Source organism: Panulirus ornatus, chromosome 1 (genome assembly GCF_036320965.1).
Source record: "Panulirus ornatus isolate Po-2019 chromosome 1, ASM3632096v1, whole genome shotgun sequence".
Classification (NCBI taxonomy): Eukaryota; Metazoa; Arthropoda; class Malacostraca; order Decapoda; family Palinuridae; genus Panulirus; species Panulirus ornatus.
This window is the reverse complement of record NC_092224.1, coordinates 44,265,842-44,271,841: the sequence shown is the minus strand read 5'-3', so window position 1 is coordinate 44,271,841 and position 6,000 is coordinate 44,265,842. Positions and strand designations below refer to the sequence as shown.

The 6,000-nt window shown below is 41.3% G+C and overlaps 1 protein-coding gene across 1 annotated transcript in view; it reads left to right on the top strand.

Annotated features, from left to right (window-relative positions):
- Window positions 1-1,881: 1,881 nt before the first annotated feature.
- LOC139748811 (pseudouridylate synthase 7 homolog) overlaps window positions 1,882-6,000 on the top strand; it is a 558,239-nt gene continuing 554,120 nt past the window's right edge. The window contains exon 1 of the mRNA XM_071662245.1: window positions 1,882-2,021. The gene's annotated coding sequence lies outside the window, so the exon portion shown is untranslated. The remainder of the gene's footprint in view (window positions 2,022-6,000) is intronic.

Here is a 6,000-nt window from a genome sequence, read left to right as displayed (position 1 = left end):
TATTACCAATACTACCAGAGCTGGTGTACTGGACCACTATGTAGTATTACCAGTACTACCAGAGCTGGTGTACTGGACCACTATGTAGTATTACCAATACCACCAGAGCTGGTGTACTGGACCACTATGTAGTATTACCAGTGCTACCAGAGCTGGTGTACTGGACCACTATGTAGTATTATCATTACTACCTAGAACTGGTGTACTGGACCACTATGTAGTATTACCAGTACTATCAGAGCAGGTGTACTGGACCACTATGTAGTATTACCAGTACTATCAGAGCAGGTGTACTGGACCACTATGTAGTATTACCAGTACTATCAGAGCAGGTGTAGTGGACCACTATGTAGTATTACCAGTGCTACCAGAGCTGGTGTACTGGACCACTATGTGGTATTATCATTACTACCAGAACTGGTGTACTGGACCACTATGTAGTATTACCAGTACTATCAGAGCAGGTGTACTGGACCACTATGTAGTATTACCAGTACTATCAGAGCTGGTGTAGTGGACCACTATGTAGTACTTATAACAAGTTTTGAGCCCAATATATTATTGGTTAAGTTGGAGACGTTGGTAATATTATATTATTTGCTTACGGCCATTTTGCTGGGTGTTGTGTGTTTGATCTCGGCATTTGGTCATGTCGGGCCAAGTTTAATCTCATATTGTATATTTTCTAATTATTTGTAGAGTTTTGTAAGTTATGTGTGTACTGAAGAATCATGGACTGGCAATTTAGTTATAGAGGGCTTTGGAATTTTTAAATGGGATTCTAACTTAAGTGGGTTTTATGATTGTATCTTCATTATGGCTAAGCTCTCCTCAGTTGTGAGATGGTATGTATGAGGTAGTGAAGATGTAGGTGAGAGCCCAGCTCGCCCTCCTGTAACATCTACTACATACAGTCTTCTATCATACGCCACAAATTCTTAATTCTTTTTATACTCATTGATTGACTGATCAGCATTTCATGAAAACTTCATACAAATGCCTTCTTTTACTTACTACTATTCATCCAACATTATTTGACTCATAAAAGTTAATAGATCACAAGATACCGTTATTAATATTTTTGTATTTGAGGCAGATTTGATTGTTGACCTTCAGGTTGCAGATGGCTGCCACATACAATGTGACCACCATCATCATCAGTCAGGTTTTCTAGTGTTCGCTTACATAGCCACGTTCAATTGCTCTCAGTAATATTGGTACAGCATTTTCTCTGAACTAACATTGTTCACTCTGATTTATATAGTTCAATAAAATAAATTAAATAAAATACTAACATAAGTGTCAAGTTCTAAGTTGGGCAGTGCGCCCATCCTATGATTGGTGATAATCCAAATTATTATGTAAGATGATCATAATGTATCTACATACATTGTGATATCTAAAAATTTTCCTCCTGTATTATAACCGCTTGTAAGCAAATTATTTTTAGTTACAAATTTAACTTCAACTCTCCAGTTTTATATGTTTATTCATAATTCGTTCTTATAATTTTAAAACTGTGCCGGAAATTTCCTTTTTAACGTTCGTGTTCGGTGGCAACTACGACACCTCGTGAATCAGAACGGATTACTTGCATAATCTATGTCCTTCACCATCATTGGTTTGTAACTTGAGCATGTAAGTCTATCCTCCGTTCTATAAGCATTCTCATGTTATTTTGGACAAGATTTGTGGAAAGGGAGGAGACTTGATATAATTCAAAGGGATGACCAGCACTGTGTTCAAGTGCTCTTCCCTACATACCGAGAATTATCGTGCTTCTGACAGCTCAGAAAAGAGAGCGAATATAAACTCAATTGATTTTGACATAAATCGATAATTAAGATAGAAAATAATACAACACATAACGATAGATAAATATTTTTTCATATTTCTATCAACATTCTATCATTTGAGGGAGAGAAAACTTAAAACAATGTGTGGACATTTGGAATTGGTTTATACATGTGGTCACTGTGAAGCGTCTACTCGCATCAAAACATCCAGGAGGATAAGATACAGTGAGTTACACTTTAGTTTTCCGCATTCTGTAGCGCCAACTCTGAAAATGCAGTTTTGCAAATGATGTAGAAATAATTTGAATGGTTCGGGGTTTATATAAAACCTTCATTTGGAGTGAAACTGGTGAGCAATAAGGTGAAACAGGAGCTCTACCGTGGCGGCCACGGTGGATGGCCAAGCGGCCGCATAATTGAACCTTCTTGTCCGCCCGGCTAGTGCCACTACCACAACCAAATTGGCCACTTGAGTTTCTCTTAGTATCTCTCCAGTACCTCTCCACATCATTGTTTTTTACTCCCTTGTACTTTGGAAGCACTAAGGTAAATTGTGTGGTTCTTAGGGAATGCTATATAAGTTGCAGAACAAAATTAGATTCTCGATGTTTTTCTTTTACCGGAGGATCTAGAGAACTGGAGATTTACTTGAGGTGAAACATTACCTAAATACTTATAATTACTTAATAGAACTTTGTATGAATAACCTTACTTAAATACTTATAATTAGTTAATAGAACTTTGTATGAATAACCGTACTTAAATACTTATAATTAGTTAATAGAACTTTGTATGAATAACCTTACTTAAATACTTATAATTAGTTAATAGAACCTTGTATGAATAACCTTACTTAAATACTTATAATTAGTTAATAGAACTTGGTATGAATAACCTTACTTAAATACTTATAATTAGTTAATAGAACTTGGTATGAATAACCTTACTTAAATACTTATAATTAGTTAAGACTTTGTATGAATAACCTTACTTAAATAATCATAATTAATAGGACTTTGTATGAATAACCTTACTTAAATACTTATAATTAGTTAATAGGACTTTGTATGAATGTGATGTGATATTGCATCTGTACCATGAATGTTAACACTTCAACATTCAGTTAGTCTTACTGAAGGATTCCACTCAGCTCGCCTGGAATTTATTCATTATTACGAATGCCCTCTTCTACCTGCCTTCCTCTACTTGCACTCCTCTTCCTGCCCTCCTCTACCTGCACTCCTCTACCTGCACTCCTCTACCTTCCCTCCTCTACTTGCACTCCTCTACCTGCCCTCCTCTACCTACATTCCTCTACCTGCTCTCCTCTACCTGCTCTCCTCTACCTTTCCTCCTCAACTTGCACTCCTCTACCTTCCCTCCTCTACTTGCACTCCTCTCCTGCCCTCCTCTACCTACATTCCTCTACCTGCTCTCCTCTACCTGCTCTCCTCTACCTGCTCTCCTCTACCTGCTCTCCTCTACCTTTCCTCCTCTACTTGCACTCCTCTACCTGCCCTCCTCTACCTGCTCTCCTCTACCTACCCTCCTCTACCTTCCCTCCTCTACTTGCACTCCTCTACCTGCCCTCCTATACCTACATTCCTCTACCTGCACTCCTCTACCTGCTCTCCTCTACCTGCTCTCCTCTACTTGCACTCCTCTACCTGCCCTCCTCTACCTGCTCTCCTCTACCTGCTCTCCTCTACCTGCACTCCTCTACCTGCACTCCTCTACCTGCCCTCCTCTACCTGCCCTCCTCTACCTACCCTCCTCTACCTTCCCTCCTCTACCTGCCCTCCTCTACCTGCTCTCCTCTACCTGCTCTCCTCTACCTTTCCTCCTCTACCTTTCCTCCTCTACCTGCCCTCTTCTACTTGCACTCCTCTACCTGCACTGCTCTACCTGCTCTCCCCTACCTGCACTGCTCTGCCTGCTCTCCTCTACCTGCACTGCTCTACCTGCTCTCCTCTACCTGCACTGCTCTGCCTGCTCTCCTCTACCTGTCCTCTTTTACCTGCTCTTCTCTACCTGCACTCCTCTACCTTCTCTCCTCTACTTGCACTCCTCTACCTTCTCTCCTCTACTTGCACTCCTCTACCTGCCCTCCTTTACGTACATTCCTCTACCTGCTCTCCTCTACGTGCTCTCCTCTACCTGCTCTCCTCTACCTACCCTACTCTACCTTCCCTCCTCTACCTGCCCTCCTCATATGTATATAGGGTGTTTTGGTTGAGATGGTGTGCGAAGTGAGAGGGGTCAGTGAGAATGGATTGGTAAAGAGAGAAGACATAGTGAAAGCTTTGCGGAAGATGGAAGTCAGCAATGCAGCGGGTTTTGATGGTGTTACATTGGAATTTATTAAAAAAGGGGGTAACTGTGTTGTTGACTGGTTGGTGAGGGTATTTAATGTATGTATGGCTTATGGTGAAGTGCCTGAGGATTGGCGGAATGCATACATAGTGCTATTGTACAAAGGCAAAGGGGATAAAGGTGAGTGTTCATATCACAGAGGTATAAGTTTGTTGAGTATTCTTGGGGAATTATATGGGAGGGTATTGATTGAGAGGGTGAAGGCATCGGAGCATCAGATTAGGGAGGAGCAATGTGGTTTCAGAAGTGGTAGAGGATGTATGGATCAGGTGTTTGCTTTGAAGAATGTATGTGAGAAATACTTAAAAAAACAAATGGATTTGTATGTAGCATTTATGGATTTGGAGAAGGCATATGATAGAGTTGATAGAGATGCTCTGTTGAAGATATTAAGAGTATATGGTGTGGGAGACAAGTTGCTAGAAGCAGTGAAAAGTTTTTATTTAGGATGTAAGGCATGTGTACGAGTAGGATGAGAGGAAAGTGATTGGTTCACGGTGAATGTTGGTTTACGGCAGGGGTACATGATGGCTCCATGGTTGTTTAATTTGTTTATGGATGGGGTTGTTAGGGAGGTGAATGCAAGAGCTTTGGAAAGAGGGGTAAGTATGCAGTCTGTTGTGGATGAGAGGGTTTGGGAAGTGAGTCAGTTGTTGTTCGCTGATGATACAGCACTGGTGGCTGATTCAGATAAGAAACTGCAGAAGCTGGTGACTGAGTTTGGTAAAGTGTTTGAAAGAAGAAAGCTGAGAGTAAATGTGAATAAGAGCAAAGTTATTAGGTTCAGTACGGTTGAGGGACAAGTCAGTTGGGAGGTAAGTTTGAATGGAGAAAAACTGGAAGTGAAGTGTTTTAGATATCTGGGAGTGGATGGAACAATGGAAGCGGAAGTGAGTTACAGAGTGGGGGATGGGGCGAAAGTTCTGGGAGCGTTGAAGAATGTGTTATCCCGGAGAGCAAAAATGGGTATGTTTGTAGGAATAGTGGTTCCAACAAAGTTGTGTGGTTTGAGGCATGGGCTATGGATAGGTTTGTGCAGAGGAGGATGTATGTGTTGGAAATGAGATGTTTGAGGACAATATATGGTGTGAGGTGATTTGATTAAGTAAGTAATGAAAGGGTAAGAGAGATGTGTGGTAGTAAAAAGTGTATGGTTGAGAGAGCAGAAGAGGTGTATTGAAATGGTTTGGTCACATGGAGAGAATGAGTGAGGAAAGATTGACAAAGAGGATATATGTGTCAGAGGTGGAGGGAATGAGAAGTGGGTGACCAAGTTGGAGGTGGAAGGATGGAGTGAAAAAAGATTTTGAGCAGTAGGGGCCTGAACATACAGGAGGGTGAAAGGCATTCAAGGAATAGAGTGAATTGGAACGATGTGGTATACTGGGGCAACGTGCTGTCAGTGGATTGAACCAGGGCATGTGAGGCGTCTGGGGTAAACCATGGAAAGTTTTGTGGGGCCTGGATGTGGAAAGGGAGCTGTGGTTTCGGTGTATTACACATGACAGCTAGAGACTGAGTGTGAGCGAATGTAACCTTTGTTGTCTTTTCCTTGTACTACCTCGTGTGTACGCCGGGGGAGGGGGGGTATCATTTCATGCGTGGCGTTGGGAATGGATGAAGGCAGCATGTATGAATATGTACATGTATGTATATGTCAGTGTATGTATATGTATGTATACGTTGAAATGTATAGGTATGTATATGTGCGTGTGTATATACATGTGTATGTGGGTGGGTTGGTCCATTCTTTCGTCTGTTTCCTTATTGTACTTTGACTCTGTCTCCTGCGTTAGCACAAGAAAACAGAAGAAAGGATTGCCCAACCCAC